We start from the raw sequence: 19,650 nt of genomic DNA on the forward strand, positions 1-19,650 counted from the left end.
TTTCACAACACTACCTGTAGCCCGTATGGAAATAAATACTAATTCTGATTATTGCCCTGGGCATGTACCAATAAATCACTGAGCATATATCACTGTGTTGAAGCTAGAGACCTGTATGTAATATTATGGTGCTAAAATGTCATTTTCACATATATTAATGTAATAAATGATTGCTTATGCTTAATAAACAAATCTAATTAAAATAAAAACTTAAGTTTTGTATTTGTCTTGTACCATAGAACATGATTTTCTTTGTATTTCAAGCCCACAAAGTGTCCAAATGATGCACGACATGATATAAGGAAGATTATCACATGAAAAATCGGTATTATCTTTCTCATGAAAATGCATTCCTTTCATTACCTTTTAATTTTTAAAATGAACTCAAGTTGTGTATAATGTAATAATTTAAGTAGAATAGATTCTAATAATATAATGATCCAGTGTGTTGCACTACTTCACTGCTTCACTGTTCTATGCCGTCTGGAAATAAATCCTCAGACTGCTTACTGCCCTGGGCTTGTACCAATAAATTACAGGAGCACATCTATATATCACTGCGTTGAAGCAGGAGACACACAATCACTGCAAACACATCCTAAATACAGTGTTCCAGCACCTTTGACCTCATCCAGAACGTATCATTTCTTGAAAGGGATTGCTGTCTGAATGCACATCTGAATCCCAAACAGAATCTCTAGTAAAATACGATCATTTGTGAAACAGGCAAATGACTGTCTCAGGGGCCCATTCCTCATTCTCAAGACACATGTATGCAGTACGTACACCATGCATTGAGCAAAAGGGATCAAAGACACCACAGGTAAGGTTAGAATTCATTCTGACTATATTCTAAAATATTGGACTCATATTCTTATGATGGCAGACATGATGCTGCGTTTAAAACCGGGGTTAATGGACATTATATGACTGTCAATTCTGTTTTGTTTTGGAGACACTTGGCTGCCTATATGGTACAGTGCAGCGTGAAGGAAACATTTTCCAAAACTGTGTCAGCTCAAAAGTTGTAAGAGAACCTCTCCAGCTGCTTTAACTCTCTTCATTTTTGTCATTTAATTGTCTGTCGGCACTATGTGGCAGCGTTGCATGACAACCCATCTCACCACGGAAAGGAACCTAACAGCTTTGGTAAGAGAGGAGAAAAGGACCTGGCCAGTAAGGGGCTCGAACCCACGACTTTGACGTTATCAGCACCATGCTCTAACCAACTGAGCTAACCGGCCTCACGACAGTGGTCCTCTCTGTGCAGCGCCTTTTACTTCCATTGACAAATGATAGCAATTCGAAGAGAGATCCTTCAGACCAGCAAGCAAACCCACGGCTATTTCGGTTTTCTATCTAGGCAACGTTGGTGTCTGCAATAGCATACATGAAAGCGTGATGCAATTTCTGTGGCTACATTTGTTGCACGTCATGCACAGTAAGAGTGTTTCTAACACCAAATAAAAAGTCAACAATTAGCGATCACGCCTTCTCCTCAGTTAACCCACTGAAACCCTTGCTGTTAACAGTTCTTTACTGCGTGCTTTAAGAACACCTACATAATGTGTCAGTTCTTTCAGCTTTATTCATTAGGTTTTCAAAGGCATAAGTAGAGCACCAGAGGCGCGAACGTAAGATGTGTGGTTATCTGAAGAACTCATTTCCATGGCAGCAGGGCCAAGTGATTCAGCGTATTTATAGTACCAGGAATGGAGAAGCGGCACTTCGCCTTTGCCGGGGAGGCACAAGGATACGTGTGGCAGACGCCATAGTCGGCAGGATTCAAACCTGTGCAGGGAGTTCGCAACGGATTTCAAGTCCATCGCCTTAAACACACGGCCACGACTACAGCAAGCTCACCCCCGCCGCATTCCTCCTATAATCTAACACAGAGTGCGAGGTGGCTGCGGAAACTTTTTCAAAGTCGCTCTCCGTTAAAAAAAAATAAATACCTTTGACAAAATACGTGCCGGCAGACAGACATGCCTCAGAGGGTTTAAGGCTGGCTTCACGTTCAAATGATAAAGTCTCCCCGTCCGGATGTCAAAATGGAACTTTGGCAGACAGAAAAAACATCAACAAACCACAAATGTGGACAAGGATTTTACAAGCTGCACCACACTGCACTTTCCAAAGCATTTACATTCCTGTTAGACGCAGGAATTGCCTTTGATTTGCGCGCTTACGAACGCCATGGAAAACGAAACAAAACTAAAGCCCTCAGCTCCTGCACTTGATTATAATGCTGTTACGTGTCGAAGCAGGAATTTATGTCATCCTACCACTGCAATACGGGGAATAGAGGGAAATGAGCACACGCTACGTATGTCTCAATCACTCCCTAGAGTCGTAAGGCGCATTGAAGGGTGCACACCCATCATTAATCGTTGCGCCTCTGTGAAAGGAAAGCTCTTGAGCAGTCTTTGAAACAGCTCGGATGAAACACTTGATTGCTTCCATGTGCATCTGGAGCCCATTTCTTATTTTCACTTCACGCCGCCCAAAGCATTTCTAAAACAGGAGATTCGTGTTTGGGAATGCGCCCTGCCCTACGAATAAAACAGGTCTACGGGTCTGAAACCTGCTCCACGGAAAACAGTTCTGTTGCGCTTTTGATCAAAGGGAGATTCGCTGTTCTTACTTTTTGATGACATAACACCCAAAGGGGCTTCTTTGGAGCTGGATTCCAACCAGCATCCGAAAGTTTCTTGGCGGTATCCTTTACAGTCCTCTGTTCGGTCGACAAGGGACAGAAGGGGGCAGCTTTCCTCACACACACAGTGCAATGTACTGTAGTGTTCCCGTTCATTGAATTCGCAGTTCTGCATCAGACCTCTAACTCGTTTCCTTAGCTTGGATTTAAGCCATGAAGCAGGCTTCTAGTCTATAAACGTCTAGAGAAATCACAAACTATTTGAGAGGCCATCATCCCAGGGGAACTGACAAAGTCTATCCCTAAACACCTAGCGCAATCTCTCGAGAGACTGTCAAAAATCGCTTTCTCCGTTTGCGTTGCAAGTAAGTGAAAACGCGGTCTCAAACCAGAGCCACTTGGCAGCAGCGGCACGTAAATACTGTTACTGTCACTGCTCGATACTGACGTTAGCCTACTATACCATGTTCAGCCACCACTAGGAAATGTACGGCTCTAGTACTGGAGCAAACAACAGGAGGGCCAAAGGCACACGGGCACACATGGAGAGTGACGAGAATGGGACTCAAACCCATGCGTGCAGAGTACAATGGATTAGCAGTCCATCGCCTTAACCACTCGGCCACCTCGTCTAGGAAACTGGGCTGTCCAGACATGGGTTGCAGCGCTCCAGATGATCTTTTTCTTTTTTTTCCCTCGTACTCGAGGGTCATTTTCCTGTTCCACATGCGATTTCAACATTTTCCTTGGGAGATGTCAAGCCAGCAAGCCACTGGTTCAGTGGCCATTGTGGAGTTCAGTGGCCCTGTTGTACACAGAATGCACATTGAGCTCCTTGGACATGAAAAGTTCCAGATAAAAGCCATTTGTCATCCTTTCTCTTGGTGTCGATGTTGCTATTGTATGTAAAGGTGGCAACTTGCTCAGCGAACAGGCGGAGCACACACCGAATGCAGATGTGTCTGAGTGGTGTGTCCAAGTGGCTGCAAAACGACAGCACTCCCAGGGCGCCGTGGCTTAGTTGGTTAAAGCGCCTGTCTAGTAAACAGGAGATCCTGGGTCCGAATCCCAGCGGTGCCTTTTTTGTTCTGTGTTCTCGAACAGAACTGGTCATTATGGACAACCGCCTACAGCTAGACCTAATTAAATGCAAGTATTCATTTCCTGTCTTTAACGCGACTTGTTTTTCTTAAAATGGATGCAACTTGCAAAACATGAAATACAAACCTTGCTAATCAGTGCTAGCGGCTGGCAAAAAAAAAAAGAAGTCAGCAATGTTTTTTTTCTTTAACCTTAACCCTGCTAATGGAGAAGAGTTAAACAACCGAGTCTATGCAGCTTAAACGGTGCGCACGTCGGGTTCTTAGCTGAAAGGGTGGTAAATCACGCTCACCCCAGTTCTTAATCTTTTAAAGAGGATACAAAATTGAACCTAGTCGCCACATCACATACATCCTGTTCAATGATAAAAAGGTAACATCTATCCTTGCTCCAGAGTAAATCTCACGTTGAAGGCATCTTTTTTTTCACTTTACCGTGAATCGGGCTCGGCTGCACAGAGGAGAGAGCAGAGCAATGAGGTCACTGGGACAGGGGAGTCACATGCTGGCGGTTTGAATACGCGGAAGATCACTGAGGGATCCACAGTATATGGACCCTCCGTGCGCCATCAGTCCGCACTCCGGACTCTGAATCCTGCCATCCGAGTTAAGATCTCGGCGGAACCTGAGGCGCAGTTCCTTTTTAAAACGTAATCTGGTGAGCATTTCTAGAATCGTACTTGTATAGATGCAGCCTTTAATGTGTTGCTAGGTTAAAATTGATGACTTCTTGTATTTCAGTAGGTAACTGCCCTCTTGATTTCAGATTCAATTTCTTTATTACAGGGGCGCTTTTATGAAGACAGAGTCATGTTCAGGTACTTTGCTTGATGGAGGAAGCTCATTTCGGACTCTGTGATCTGCTCACCTGGAAAGGTCTGCTGTACTACTAAAAGAGAGAAGTAGAGTCTGGAAGAAGGGACAATTTTATGATGCTTTGGAAGGTAGGTTTTTTTTTCTTTGAAATCGAAATGAATCAGAATATCAGTGCAAAAGACAAACTCTTGGTTTGGTTTAAAGAAATATGGTTTTAAAACAGACAAAATGTAGAAAACAGGTGTTTCTCACTTTTGGAAAAGAATGGACCGGGGGTAATAGTTTACTAGTTGCAGTGCTGAGCTCACCGGGTTGCAGTCCTGCAATGTCACACGACGGCCAGTGGCGCAATAGATAACGCGTTTGACTACGAATCAGGAGATTGTAAGTTTGACTCCTGCCTGGCTCGGGTCGTTTTTAAACGCATCGGGCTACTCCCCTAAGTAGTCTGTGCTACTTACTGCATTGTAATCGTACTCAGTAAGAGATTTCCTTCATGTAAATGAACTGCACCTGACAGCTTTAGGAAATCACCTGGGCTCAGTACGGTGCTGAGAGCTCAGCGTTGCTGTTGTTCTAATTAGCACGCACTGCATCGGCTATGAACCCGAACTTTTCAATTATTCCGATCATTAAGTCAACACGTAGTCCACATGAAAGGTAGAAATATTCTCTTGTCTGTCTCTTGTTTGTATAGAACTGAATGTCCCTGACAATGTACTGTTAGTTTTAATTGAAGAACGGCATTTGTGTTCAAATATACCAGACAAGTTTATGTAACTGCTCTTGCGACACTAAGTTGTAATTAGTCAAGAAATAAAGTCGAACAACAGCTGCGGGTTTAATTCTGAACGTATGAGATTGCAGCGCCTTTTACTTCCATTGACAAATGATAGAGATTTGAAGAGAGATCCTGCAGACCAGCAAGCAAACCCACGGCTATTTCGGTTTTCTATCTAGGCAACGTTGGTGTCTGCAATAGCATACATGAAAGCGTGATGCAATTTCTGTGGCTACATTTGTTCCACGTCATGCACAGTAAGAATGTTTCTAACACCAAATACAATGTCAACAATTAGCGATCACGCCTTCTCCTCAGTTAACCCACTGAAACCCTTGCTGTTAACAGTTCTTTAATGCGTGCTTTACGAGCACCTATATATTGTGTCGGTTCTTTCAGTTTTATTCATTAGGTTTTCAAAGGCATAAGTACAACACCAGAGGTGCGAACGCAAGATGTGTGGTTATCTGAAGAACTCATTTCCATGGCAGCGGGGCCAAGCGATTTAGCGTTTTTATAGTACCAGGAAAGGAGAAGCGACACTTCGCCTTTGCCGCGCAGGCATAAGGAGACGTGCGGCAGACGCCATAGTCGGCAGGATTCAAACCTGCGCGGGGAGTCCCCAACGGATTTCGAGTCCATCGCCTTAACCACTCGGCCACGACTACAGCGAGTTCGCCATCGCCGCATTCCTCCTTTAATCTAACACGGAGTGCGACGTGGCTGCGGAAACCTTTTCAAAGTCGCTCTCCGTTAAAAAAAAATAAATACCTTTGACAAAATACGTGCCGGCAGACAGACACGCCTCAGAGGGTTTAAGGCTGGCTTCACGTTCAAATGATAAAGTCTCCCCGTCCGGATGTCAAAATGCAGTTTTGGCAGACAAAAAAAACAACAACAAACCACAAATGTGGATAAGGATTTTACAAGCTGCACCACACTGCACTTTCAAAAGCATTTACATTCCTGTTAGACACAGGAATTGCCTTTGATTTGCGTGCTTACAAACGCCATGGAAAACGAAACAAAACTAAAGCCCTCAGCTCTTGCACTTGATTATAATGCCATTACGTGTCGAAGCAGGAATTTACGTCATCCTACCACTGCAACACGGGAAATAGAGGGAAATTAGCACACGCTACGAATCGTCTCAATCACTCCCTAGAGTCGTAAGGCGCATTGAAGGGTGCACCCCCATCATTAATCGTTGTGCCTCTGTGAAAGGAAAGCTTTTGAGCAGTCTTTGAAACAGCTCGGATGAAACACTTGATTGCTTCCATGTGCATCTGGAGTCCATTTCTTATTTTCACTTCACGCCGCCCAAAGCATTTCTAAAACAGGAGATTCGCATTTGGGAATGCGCCCTGCCCTACAAATAAAACAGGTCTACGGGTCTGAAACCTGCTCCACGGAAAACAGCTCTGTTGCGCATTTGATCAAAGGGAGAGTCGCTGTTCTTACTTTTTGATGACATAACACCCAAAGGGGCTTCTTTGGAGCTGTATTCCAACCAGCATCCTAAAGTTTCTTGGCGGTATCCTTTACAGTCCTCTGTTCGGTCGACAAGGACAGAAGGGGGCAGCTTTCCTCACACATACAGTGCAATGTACTGTACTGTTCCCGTTCATTGAATTCGCAGTTCTGCATCAGACCTCTAACTCGTTACATTAGCTTGGATTTAAGCCACGAAGCAGGCTTCTACTGTATAAACGTCTAGAGGAATCACAAACTATTTGAGAGGCCATCATCCCAGGGGGAACTGACAAAGTCTATCCCTAAACACCTAGTGCAGTCTCTCGAGAGACTGTCAAAAATCGCTTTCTCCGTTTGCGTTGCAAGTAAGTGAAAACGCGGTATCAACCCAGAGCCACTTGGCAGCACGGGCATGTAAATACTGTTACTGTCACTGCTCGATACCGACGTTAGGCTACTATACCATGTTCAGCCACCGCTAGAAAATGTACGGCTCTAGTACCGGAGCAAAGAACAGGAGGGCCAACACCGAACGGGCACAAGTGTCAGACAAGGAGAGCGACAAGGATGGGACTCGACCCCATGTGTGCAGAGCACAATGGATTAGCAGTCCATCGCCTTAACCACTCGGCCACCTCGTCAACAAAACTGGGCTGTCCTGACATGGGTTGGCGCACTCCAGTTGATCTTTTTCTTTTTTTTCCCTCATACTCGAGGGTCATTTTCCTGTTCCACATGCGATTTCAACATTTTCCTTGGGAGATGTCAAGCCAGCAAGCCACTACTGTGGTTCAGTGGCCAGTGTGGAGTTCAGTGGCCCTGTTGTACACAGAAAGCACATTGAGCTCCTTGGACATGAAAAGTTCCAGATAAAAGCCATTTGTCATCCTTTCTCTTGGTGTCGATGTTGCTATTGTATGTAAAGGTGGCAACTTGCTCAGCGAGCAGGCGGAGCACACACCGAATGCAGATGTGTCTGAGTGGTGTGTCCAAGTGGCTGCAAAAAGACAGCACTCCCAGGGCGCCGTGGCTTAGTTGGTTAAAGCGCCTGTTTAGTAAACAAGAGATCCTGGGTCTGAATCCCAGTGGTGCCTTTTTTTGTTCTGTGTTCTCTAACAGAACTGGTCATTATGGACAACCGCATACGTCTAGACTTAATTAAATGCAAGTATTCATTTCCTGTCTTGAACGACTTGTTTTTCTTAAAATGGATGCAACTTGCAAAATATGAAATACAAACCTCGCTAATCAGCGCTCGCGGCTGGCAAAAAAAAAAGAAGTCAGCAATGTTTTTTTCTTTAACCTTAAGCCTGCTAATGGAGAAGAACCTAGTCGCCATATCACATACATCCGTTTCAACGATAAGAAGGTAACAACTATCCTCACTCCAGTGTAAATCTCACGTTGAGGGCATATTTTTTTCCAATTTACCATGAGTCGGGCACAGTTGCACAGAGGCGAGAGCAGAGCAATGAGGTCACGGGGACAGGGGAGTCACACGCTGGCGGTTTGAACACGCGGAAGATCACTGAGGGATCCACAGTATGTGGACCCTCCGTGCGCCATCATTCCACACTCCAGACTCTGAATCCTGCCATCCGAGTTAAGATCTCGGCGGAACCTGAGGCGCAGTTCTTTCTTAAAACGTAATCTGGTGAGCATTTCTAGAATCGTACTTGTATAGATGCAGCCTTTAATGTGTTGCTAGGTTAAAATTTATGACTTCTTGAACTTCAGTAGGCAACTGCCCTCTTGATTTCGGATTTAATTTCTTTATTACAGGGGCGCTTTTATGATGACAGAGTCATGTTCAGGTACTTTGCTTGATGGAGGAAGCTCATTTCGGACTCTGTGATCTGCTCACCTGGAAAGGTCTGCTGTACTTCTACAAGAGAGAAGTAGAGTCTGGAGGAAGGGACAATTTTATGATGCTTTGGAAGGTAATGTTTTTTTTTCTTTGAAATCGAAATGAATCAGAATATCAGTGCAAAAGACAAACTCTTGGTTTGGTTTAAAGAGATATGATTTTAAAACAGACAAAATGTAGAAAACAGGTGTTTCTCACTTTTGGAAAAGAATGGACCGGGGGTAATATTTTACTAGTTGCAGTGCTAAGCTCACTGGGTTACAGTCCTGCAATGTCACACCAGGGTCAGTGGTGCAATGGATAATGTGTCTGACTATGGATTAGGAGTTTGGAGGTTCGACTCCTGCCTGGCGCTGGTTGTTTTTAAACACATCAGCCTACTCCCTAAGTAGCCTGTGCTACTTACTGCATTGTAAGAGCGATTGTGAGCGGTTTTGTTTTCTCTCTTTGACCAGCCCAGCTGCGCCCCACCCGAAGGCAGGGAAGCACAAAAATTGTATGGAACTCATTCATGCTCCTCTCCATGGAAATCTTTAGTAAAAGGCAAAAGATTTGTACGAGATGAAGAGAAACCAGAGTGCGTGGCTGGACAGCTGCAGGAGCCCAGGCCGCCTTCAAGCCCTCTGCCCTGCCGGTCGTGGTTGGCAATGCACCTGGCCTTACAAACGAGCCAGTGGGGCCCGTTCAGCTCCGGGCTCATCGCCTGCGGCTCTCGGCTTACCTGGCAGGGGAGATACCTTGATCAGCCTGTAGTTGGTGTAGTTGGATTGTTTTCTTGTTTTCTGGAAGCAGTGTTTGTTTTGCAGTTTGAGATGGCAACCTTTGGATCCCGCAAGAATGCTGTACGTTTTGAGCTTTTGGATGACCTCTTCATGGATCGTATGCAGTTAGGCAGAAAAGTGTTACAGAAGGAACTTGGCTTTGAACCTCGGCACTTGGATTTCATCTTCGCTCTCCCAGGTCAGAAAGCATTTGAGGTTGTTTTTGCTACCTATTCTCTGTTTGAACAATGTGTGGATGTGTTTGAGGCAAAAAGAGGGAAAGTTCCTGCCCTTGAGAAGATCAACTTGCAGCCTCTGACACAGAGAGAGAGGAAAACGGTGCATGTTGTTATGTTCTCGGAAATGGCAAAGACGGAGGACATTCACACCTGGCTTAAGCAGTACTGCACAGTCCACCATGGAACTGAGGTTAGAGATGTTGACGGTATAAAAACAGGAGCAAGGAAATTCGAGGTTCGCTTGCTACCGGACAATGTAAATGGAGGCTTAAGGCACCTGCCCTCTACAATCCGGCTGGGCGCCTGCAATGGCTATGTTTTTTATGTGGGACAACCAAAGGTGCGTCGGCGCTGTGGTGCTGTGGGACACCTGGCATCGTCCTGCACTGTGAAATGCTGCAAGACCTGTGGCAAACAGGGACATTTAGCCTCTGACTGTTCAATGCTGCCAAAGTGCAATTTATGTGGCTCGGAAGGACACGTTTTTAAGAACTGCCCTCACGCCTACGCCAATAAACTCAAAATGAGAAAGGATGAGGCAGTGCTTGTTTCAGCCAAACCGGCCCGAAAAGCCAAAGCAAACAACAAGTCAAACAAAGAACCCTTGTTGAACAAAGAGTCTCAGCCTCCAGCCAGGATCAGTCCTGCTGTGGCTCCGGGGCCGGTGGAAGAGAAATCCACTACGCTCCCACAACCGCAGACTGCACCAGACAAGCACGAGGGTTTGAAAACCCCAGAGAACAGCGAGGACCCCTCCCCCACTCCTGCTCCTCAGAACGAGGGCCATTGTGGGGCCCCCACCGGTGGAGCGGGTCCAACGACGATACCCAGGATTCAGCGGAGCTGCTTTTCTCAGACTCTGCAAGTGCTACAGATGCCCTCCTCTCCTCCATCCAGTCCGTCACGGAGGATCTGCAACAGCTGGTGGGTGAGGGGGAAGAGGAGACTGGTGCATCGGCTGCACCCCTTTCCCCTCAGTGCTACCAGGAGCTGGACTTGAGGAAAAGGAAAAATGACTCTGTTTTCTCCCCGAGCGAGGAGGAAGGAGAGCATGGCGATAGGGACAGCTGGAACCCCTCCACCCCTCCTTCTACCCCCTTCCTTGAAATGGACTCCGTGAACGCTTTTACTGCTGCCACCCTGATGAAGGCTCATTCAGAGGATGGCTGGCAGGAAATTGGTAAGAAGAAAAAGAAAAAGAGAAGGTAACAGGTGAGACCGAAGAGAAATGTGTTTTGTAAAGACTGGTTCCACTTTCTTATGTAATATGGCTCTAAACATAATTTCTCTTAACACCAGAGGTATCAATGACAGAGTTAAATGCCAGTGTGTCTTTGATTACCTCCAGCAGAGAGAGGGAGATGTGTTGATGTTGCAGGAGTGTGCTTTAGCCTATCAAGAGAGGTATAAAAGCTTTGAAGATAGGTGGGATAAAGGGCCTTCTGTTTGGTCAGGGGACAATAACAACAGAGCCTCTGGCGTGGCCATTCTTTTCAAAGGATGGGCTTTCAAATTGAAAAGTATTCAGAGGGTCATAGATGGCAGGTTGCTGTGTGTGGATGTGGAATGGGGGACCGTTAACCTGCGGCTAATCAATGTGTATTGTCCTACTGACGTGGGAGGAAGGGTGGAGCTACTCAAGGCACTCTCTCCCCTATTGTTAAGTAGCACAGACGTGATAGTGGGAGGGGATTTTAATTGTATCTTAGAGCACACAGACAGGCAGTCTAGCTCTCCGATAAAATTGGATTCCAGCTCACTGGCCCTGCAAAACTTAGTTCAAGACTTTAAACTCTCAGACACATATAGATGTATATATCCCACAACAGCAGGATATAAATGGTCAGGGAGGAATAGCAGCTCCAGAATTGACTATTGCTTTGTCTCAGAGAGAGTGAAAGTTGTTGGGGTCACTCTTCAGCCTGTCTTCTTCTCAGATCATCAGGCTTTAGGGTGTAGAGTGGAACTCAAGGGCGGGACTGTCTTTGGCCCAGGCCTATGGAAACTCAACACTAAGCTGCTAGAGAACGAGGGGGTAGTATCCCGCTACAAGGAGAAACTATCACAGTGGCTGTCCTTGCAGTGTCTGTACGGGTCAGTAGGAGAGTGGTGGGAGGAGGTGAAGATGAGGACAAAGGCCTTTTTCATGGCTGAGGGAAGGAAGGCTGCTGCCAGACGGAGAGGAGTGCTAGCCAGGAAACAGAGGCAGCTGCAGCGTCTCTACACGATGCTGCACAGTGGCTTCGCTGTGCTCGAGGATATCACCCTTTTAAAAAAGGACATCCGGAGCATAGCCGAAGAAAGTAGTCGAGGAGTGCTGTTAAGAAGCAGAGTGCAGTTCTTGGAAGAAAATGAGAAGTGTACTCGCTTCTTTTTCAGGAAAGTGGTAGGCTCCAAGTCTGTCATGGAAAGTGTAGTTGATGAGGAGGGACGAGAGAGAACAGAGCCGAGTGCTATCCTCTCCTGCACCAAGGCCTTCTACTCAAGACTGTACAGCTCTACAGAGGTAAAGGATGAAGAAATTCATTTTTTTACCTCAAAGCTAGAAAACGTTTTGAGTGAAGAAGATAGGGAAGTACTTGAGAGGGATTTGACAATAGAAGAGCTGAGACAGGCTATGGAGAGCTTACAGAAGAGGAAAACTCCGGGTGCTGACGGGCTCCCTAAAGAATTTTATTGCACCTTTTGGGATCTGCTTCAGGATCCGCTACTGCTCCTATTCGAGCGAAGCTATAAGACAGAATTGCTGCCTGACTCCTTAAGAGAAGGCACTATCTCTCTCTTGTTTAAGAAAGGAGCAAAGAATGACATAAAGAACTGGAGACCCCTCAGCCTGTTAGGCGTGGACACTAAGATCCTGTCCAAAGCCCTTTTCCTGCGCCTACAAAATGTAGTGGCCTCACTGGTAGGGAAAGAACAGACTTGTGGGATAGCAGGACGCCTGATGAGCGACAACCTGGCCTTGTTGAGGGATGTCTGTCTGTACTCAGAGGATCGCTCCCTCCCTCTGTGCATTTTAGGTGTAGACCTAGAAAAGGCCTTTGACCGCCTAAACCGGCAGTACTTAACATTGGTACTTGAGCACATGAATTTTTGCCCCATCATGAGAAAGTGGATTAACCTGCTGTACACAGGTAGCAACAGCAGAGTAATGGTTAATGGCAATAGATCACACCCCTTTGAAGTCTGTTCAGAGGTGAGGCAGGCCTGCCCATTATCCCCCTTGTTATTCGTTTTGGCTATGGAGCCCTTAGCCTGTGCCTTGCGCCAGGATCAGGCCATTAATGGGATACCAGTGCCTGGAAGTGGGGGAGGAGAGGTAAAGACATCTCTATACATGGATGACCCTGCTCCTCTCTGACAATGCCTCAATTAGCAGAGCTCTGCAGTGCTGTGATCGTTTCTCTTTGGCTTCATCCGCAAAAATTAACAAATCTAAGAGTGAGATTTTTTATCAGAACTGGAGGGAGCCAAAAGAAGGACATGATCTCAGGCTGCAAGAGAAGAGAATTAATTTACAGGTGCCATTCCCCGGCATTGTGGCCATTGTCGGTGCTCACACGCGATAAGATAAGGCGGAGGAGAGTGGGGCATGCCCAGCGGCAGACATTCAAGGAGGGGGCAGTGCGAGGTGAGGTGAGGTGAGGTGCGACACCCCGGAGCCCCGACGCAGCTAATGCGGAGCACTTGTTGGACTGGCATCGAAAGGACGTGTGCGCACGGACGTGGTGATTCCACACATCCTGAATAAATCATGATATTGTTAGTTGCTGTAGCTAGACGTTCAAATGAGTTTCATGGCCAGATGGACTGTTTCCTCCAGCGGTATAGTATTGCAGTGAGACAGCACGATGCCTGCAAGACTGTCACGCTAAACGCCACAGATTGTGTTTGTGTTGGACAGTTGGACCCTACAGTTGGACCCTCGTCGACAACCTGAATAGCTTATTCAGAAGCAGTGCTGGACCGGGAACGAACCAGCTTCTTCCCAGGCACAAGAGTGACTTGTGAGGACTCGCGGTCACACTCTGTGCATAGAGACTTTCTACCAGCCAGCCGGACTGCTGGTAGATCCCCTCGGAGCAACGACTGCCCTGCGCGCCGCAGTCAGATTCCTCCGCCCGTCCTACTCCGAGCTGCACCTTGACTGGTTGGCCGGTAGCCAGAGGACGCCGGGACAACGCCCATTGGACAACCGCTGGAACAGAGGCTGCAACAGAGCCTGTCAGCTGGTTTGGTGTTCGTGCCGGGAAATTCCAAATCCATACACAGTGGATAAGTAAACCCCATGTTCTACATTGCGTCTCGAGAATTTAATTGTACCTCAACACAAGTTGTTATCAATTTAATTCATGAGTAATGTATTTACTTCCGAGTTTGGAGTAACAGTGGGTAATAACACTGATTAGCGATTTGGTAACCGAACGATATATATTGACATATATTCTCTGTTGTGTATCTCTTTGTGTTTGCATCTCTTCGGGATTATATACCTTGTATATTGATAACCCTCACAGTAAGGTCTGCCACTCGTATCCAGGCAGACTAGTATATGTTTGGTGCACAATTTATATTAATAAATGTATCTAGTGTATTGAACCCCTGTGTGTGCGTTGTTAGTTGTTCTGACGATTGATTTTCTAAAAGCCCCAACGAACAACCTTGTGATTACTGCTACAATTAATAATTGTCTCAGTAAACCCATCAAACCATTACATTTAATGGCGTCCCTGGGTGGGTGAGTTTAGAATGAAATGAGAATCAGTCGCACAGAATAACTGAAGTTCAGCACAGCACCGCGGCTTCTATACGCGAATACCGGGTGTGCTGATAACTGCGTAAAGAAATCCCCCTGTTTTCTAGCGTTTAGTGTAACGTGTGCTGATTGGAAATCCATCTGCTCGGGTGTCTAGATTCCATACTGTATTTTGGAAAAAGAAAAAAAAAAGTAATACTCTTAAAGTTTTTCTGACGTAATGACAATGGCTGCTAAAATGTCTGAAGTGGAGTCGCTTATAAGTACTATTTCTAGCGACGACAATCCTGGTTACTGGAGTGGTATCGAAAAGTTGAACTTTGATGATATTGAGAAGCTGCAAGTAGATTTAGTAGCTAAGGTAGCGAACCAGCTTAACACAGGAGTGTCTGTGAACGCAGTTCTGGTCCTATCGAGTTTCACCTTAAATCTAGCTAAACAGCTGGAACTGTCTTTGTCCGAGCTGACAAAGTTTCAAAAGCTTCAGGGAACGCTAGAAAGATATAAGGTGGAGCGAGTCGAGTTGTTGGATATAATCAGAGAAAAGAGAGTGAAAAATGAGGAAAGTGAAGACTGACTCAGGGAAGTTTTAGGTAAATTAGATGACTTGTCTGCTAGAGAAACTGCGGCTGAGGTAGCTAGGAGAGACCTGGAAGGGAGCTCGAAAGAAAAAGAAAAAGAAATTGAGAGTTTAAATGAGCTCAGCCAGGAAAGGCAAAAGGAGTCAGATGCTGCCGTACTGGAAGCAAAATAGACTAGATCCCACTTGCATGCCAGCCCACCTAGCAGCCCGGAGCGCTCACCCAGCGCGCCGGGAGGAGGTTTCTCCCGGCCAGGGTCTGTGGTCGGATCGGCATGGGGGAGATCGCCGAGTCCTGCGCGAAACGCAAGGGCGAGTCAGTTCAGGCATAGACCCCCTGCTCCTGATCACGGCCGTCTCCCTGCCCGCGGAGAAACCGTAAAAATTAACCTCCACTCCCTGAGGCAGTTAGCCAAAGATGTAGAAAGGTTTGACCCGTCAGTGTCAGGGAATAATGTGGAGACCTACATCGATGAGCTGAGATATACTTTGCAGTTTATGCCCGAAGCGTCCGAACAGGAAAAGGCTATGTAAGTAAGGAAAACTACCAGCCGAGCGATCCACGAGTGGATGTCTAGACAAGGACCGGAAGTCTGTAATAGCTTTGAGGAGCTGTGTCAGGCAATGATCGGAGAATTTTCGGCTTTTATCGATCCCATAGCTGCCGTGGCTGCTGTGCACCATATTAAGCACGAAAAAGCTGAAGCCCCTCGCGACTATTATCAGAGGCTTAGGCGCACTTATTTTGCAGGGCGGAATGAAGAGGGTTGCGAAGAGAACGTGAATTTCAAAGGTTTATTCATTGCTAATCTGCATCCCTCAGTCAGGAAAATGATTGTGATGCACACACAGCGATGAAAATGGCTGACATTAGAAGGTTGGCTCAAAAAGCCTGGGGAGCTGAAGTCTCTGCTTCCTCAGAGCGAAAACCTGCTAAAACGGCCGTGTTCGCCACTAAAGCCAGCAGGGTTGACGACTCGCCTCAGCTCGAGGCAGCTGAGGTTCCTGAGCTCGCTAAGCCCCGGCACAAAATAGGCAGGCAGGACCGCACTAAGCGTCAGAGCCGCCGTGAGCGCTACGGGGAAGGCAAGGGCTCAGGCAGAGTCTATCATAAGACTGGACGAAGGGAGTCGACTGCAGCCCGCCTGGCCAGGCTTGAACAAGCCCTGCCTGAGAGATCAGGACAGGGTAAACCTTCCGCACCGAATGCCAGAAGTGTGAATGAGCTTAGGGGGACCACGCCCCTTCTCACTGGAGGAGGCGGGGATCCGTCCCAAGCCCCTCCCTCAGTCTATCTGATTGGGTGGGAGGGTTCCTGCCTGGAAGAAGGCTGTGACTCTGAGTTGGGCGCTGACCCCGCCCCTGAAGTCAAAGAAAAGGCAGGCTTCCAACAATTCTTAGGGAATCTCAGCCAGAAAGGCAAAGCAAGGCGTATTTATATCAAGGTTTTTCTTGAAAACGTCTTAGATAGAGAAGCACTGATTGACACTGGGGCTGAAATTAGTTTGATGTCAGCCGATCTACTCAGCGAGCTCAAACGAGTAGCGAAAGGAAAAGGCATCAGACTTAAGGTAGAACCGTGTAAGATAGATATTTCCAGCTATACCCAGGATCATGCCAGGATCACACACCGAGTGTGGGTGGCACTTAGGTTCGGGCCAATGAACATGGTGCATCCTGTTTACATCTCTAGGTTAAAAAGAGAGCCACTACTCATTGGCCAAGACCTGCTTGACAGGCTGGAGCCTCTGGTGGACTGCCAGCGTGGAAAATTGTGGGCTCAGGTCAAAAACCCTAAGCCTGTTGCACAGCAAAAAGGGGGATTCAGTGGTTATGCTGTGATCACACAGTGCCCACTGAACACTATAGCTGAGTTGGAGGTTCCTCCTGGTTCCTCTGGACGAGAATAAATGTCTCTTCTTGCTTTCCAAAACTACAGGGAAGTCCTGCCCAGGCCAGCACTCCCACGGTCTCCCAACTACAGGAGCAGTGCTCCGAGCAGCTGCTTGACCCGCCAGGTAAAGCACACCCCCTTTTCATCCCTGAAGAAGAGTGGATCTCCCTGTCCGGTAATGAATGGGAGTCCTTTCTGTGCACCCTGGTACCTCAGGGGGTCCAGGACTACCACCCCATGGTGGTGGGAGGGGGTCCAGGTGGCAGAAGTGCAGGTTGATGATGTAATTCTTAGCCTCAGCTCTGAGAAGTCCATAATCAGTGAAGGTCTGTTCGAGGACCTGTCGCGAAGCTGTCAGGTGACCCTGGTGACGCAGTCACAGGTTCTGTGGTGGGCACCCCCACCTCATAGGTCCATTTGGAGCAAAGGAAGCTGTGTAGCTTCCATCTCCATCGGAAAAAGGAAGTTTGCTCACTACTTCCAGGTAGCACCTCAGCTGACCCATTCGGTCTGCATTGGTGCAGACCTATTGGTTCGACTGGGCGCCCAGCTGGACACAGTAAACAGTGTGCTGTGGAAACGGGTGGACCCAGATGCCCACTCTCTAAGCGGTGACCCCGAGAACATTCGGTCAGGTCAGACGATTCCTCAGGCCTGCCAGGTAGTAAACGAATCGGACCTGATCGTTCCTGCGTCAACAGCAGGGTTTCCGGTACGCCTTGTCCTAAAGAAGGGACAGAGAATGGACGCTGAGATGGTTTTCTTCCAACCATCAGCTCAGTTTATCAGACTGAACCTAGCAGTCTGTTGTACCCCCACACTGGAACGGAATGGCCGAGCCACCTGCCTGTTGGTGCAGAACATAGCAAAACAAGATGTCAAAATCCCTGCTCGCACTGACATGGGACTGGAATTGACAATAGTTTCTATGATTTCGAACTGGCCATCCCAGTACTGGGGCAGCTCCCTGGTCCCTTGGCTTCATAAAAGCGCCACTGTAATAAAGAAATTAAATCCAAAATCAAGAGGGCAGTTGCCTACTGAAATACAAGAAGTCATCAATTTTAACCTAGCAACACATTAAAGGCTGCATCTATACAAGTACGATTCTAGAAATGCTCACCAGATTACGTTTTAAGAAGGAACTGCGCCTCAGGTTCTGCCGAGATCTTAACTCGGATGGCAGGTTTCAGAGTCCGGAGTGCGGACTGATTGCGCACGGAGGGTCCATATACTGTGGATCCCTCAGTGATCTTCCGCGTATTCAAACCGCCAGCGTGTGACTCCCCTGTCCCCGTGACCTCATTGCTCTGCTCTCTCCTCTGTGCAGCCGAGCCCGATTCACGGTAAAGTGAAAAAAAATATGCCCTCAACGTGAGATTTACTCTGGAGCGAGGATAGATGTTACCTTTTTATCATTGAACAGGATGTATGTGATGTGGCGACTAGGTTCAATTTTGTATCCTCTTTAAAAGATTAAGGACTGGGGTGAGCGTGATTTACCACCCTTTCAGCTAAGAACCCGACGTGCGCACCGTTTAAGCTGCATAGACTCGGTCGTTTAACTCTTCTCCATTAGCAGGGTTAAGGTTAAAGAAAAAAAACATTGCTGACTTCTTTTTTTTTGCCAGCTGCTAGCGCTGATTAGCAAGGTTTGTATTTCATGTTTTGCAAGTTGCATCCATTTTAAGAAAAACAAGTCGTGTTAAAGACAGGAAATGAATACTTGCATTTAATTAAGTCTAGCCGTAGGCGGTTATCCACTGGGATTCAGACCCAGGGCCTCCTGTTTACTAGACAGGCGCTTTAACCAACTAAGCCACAGCGCCCCGGGAGTGCTGTCCTTTTGCAGCCACTTGGACACACCACTCAGACACATCTGCATTCGGTGTGTGCTCCGCCTGCTCGCTGAGCAAGTTGCCACCTTTACATACAATAGCAACATCGACACCAAGAGAAAGGATGACAAATGGCTTTTATCTGGAACTTTTCATGTCCAAGGAGCTCAATGTGCTTTCTGTGTACAACAGGGCCACTGAACTCCACGCTGGCCACTGAACCACAGCAGTGGCTTGCTGGCTTGACATCTCCCAAGGAAAATGTTGAAATCGCATGTGGAACAGGAAAATGACCCTCGAGTACGAGGGAAAAAAAAGAAAAAGATCATCTGGAGCGCGCCAACCCAGTTGGGACAGCCCAGTTTTGTTAACGAGGTGGCCGAGTGGTTAAGGCGATGGATTGCTAATCCATTGTGCTTTGCACGCATGGGTTCAAATCCCCTCCTCGTTGGTTTCCATGTCTGTTTCCATTCTGTTTTTGATCCCTATTGCTCAATGCACAGTGAAAGCATTGCATACATGTGTCTGACAATGAGAAATGGGCCCCTGAGACAGTCATTTGCCTGTTTCACAAATGATCGTATTTTACTAGAGATTCTGTTTGGGATTCAGATGTGCATTCGGACAGCAATCCCTTTCAAGAAATGATACGTTCTGGATGAGGTCAAAGGTGCTGGAACACTGTATTTAGGATGTGTTTGCAGTTATTCTGTGTTTCTAGCTTCAACCCAGTGATATATATATATATGCTCACTGCTTTTTTGGTACATGCCCAGGGCAATAATCATTATGAGGATTTATTTCCATATGTGCTAGAGGTAGTGTTGTGAAATTCTTCAACACACTGGATCGCAGGTTTAAACCTGCACTCTTACTCCTTAAATACCAA

The 19,650-nt window shown here is 46.8% G+C and overlaps 5 non-coding genes across 5 annotated transcripts; 2 read left to right on the forward strand and 3 right to left on the reverse strand.

Moving 5' to 3' along the window:
* Positions 1–1,170: 1,170 nt before the first annotated feature.
* On the reverse strand, positions 1,171–1,244 carry trnai-gau (transfer RNA isoleucine (anticodon GAU)). Its single transcript has one exon. It is a non-coding gene; the product is annotated as a tRNA-Ile (tRNA).
* A 2,418-nt stretch (positions 1,245–3,662) lies between these two features.
* trnat-agu (transfer RNA threonine (anticodon AGU)) lies at positions 3,663–3,736 on the forward strand. The gene has a single exon. It is a non-coding gene; the product is annotated as a tRNA-Thr (tRNA).
* A 2,203-nt stretch (positions 3,737–5,939) lies between these two features.
* trnas-cga (transfer RNA serine (anticodon CGA)) lies at positions 5,940–6,021 on the reverse strand. Its single transcript has one exon. It is a non-coding gene; the product is annotated as a tRNA-Ser (tRNA).
* Positions 6,022–9,157: 3,136 nt separating this feature from the next.
* LOC138233727 (U5 spliceosomal RNA) lies at positions 9,158–9,274 on the reverse strand. Its single transcript, XR_011187656.1, has one exon. It is a non-coding gene; the product is annotated as a U5 spliceosomal RNA (small nuclear RNA).
* A 9,856-nt stretch (positions 9,275–19,130) lies between these two features.
* On the forward strand, positions 19,131–19,212 carry trnas-gcu (transfer RNA serine (anticodon GCU)). Its single transcript has one exon. It is a non-coding gene; the product is annotated as a tRNA-Ser (tRNA).
* The last annotated feature ends 438 nt before the right edge of the window (positions 19,213–19,650 follow it).

This window comes from Lepisosteus oculatus, unplaced genomic scaffold, assembly GCF_040954835.1.
Source record: "Lepisosteus oculatus isolate fLepOcu1 unplaced genomic scaffold, fLepOcu1.hap2 HAP2_SCAFFOLD_70, whole genome shotgun sequence".
In the NCBI taxonomy this organism is placed as follows: domain Eukaryota; kingdom Metazoa; phylum Chordata; class Actinopteri; order Semionotiformes; family Lepisosteidae; genus Lepisosteus; species Lepisosteus oculatus.